Below are 296 nucleotides of genomic sequence, written 5' to 3'. Positions count from 1 at the left end.
AAAAAAAAAACGTAGGGCCCACATTTTTTGTGAAAGGGCATAGTAAAGAATCCATGATCTTTTCTCCATTTCATAAAATGTATTTTCATAAATTGTACACATTAAATTTTTATTGTATTTTAATCTGGCTTTTTATGCCTTACATGTGAATTGAAAGATGAATAATATCCATAGAAAATAAAAAAATATATATATATTTTTTTTAAATAAAAACACATAATAAAATTGTAGAAGAATATTATTAATTATGATGAGCAATTATACAATGTCAATTATCTCTCTTTTTTCCTTCTTTT

The 296-nt window shown here is 22.0% G+C and overlaps 1 protein-coding gene across 1 annotated transcript in view; it reads right to left on the bottom strand.

Annotated features, from left to right (window-relative positions):
• LOC122087570 (UPF0481 protein At3g47200-like) overlaps positions 1 to 296 on the bottom strand; it is a 4,112-nt gene that overhangs the window by 1,956 nt on the left and 1,860 nt on the right. The gene's annotated exons all lie outside the window — the stretch shown is intronic.

Source organism: Macadamia integrifolia, chromosome 8, assembly GCF_013358625.1.
Source record: "Macadamia integrifolia cultivar HAES 741 chromosome 8, SCU_Mint_v3, whole genome shotgun sequence".
NCBI lineage: Eukaryota > Viridiplantae > Streptophyta > Magnoliopsida > Proteales > Proteaceae > Macadamia > Macadamia integrifolia.
The sequence above is the reverse complement of the archived record's forward strand: the minus strand, read 5'-3'. Positions and strand labels throughout refer to the sequence as shown.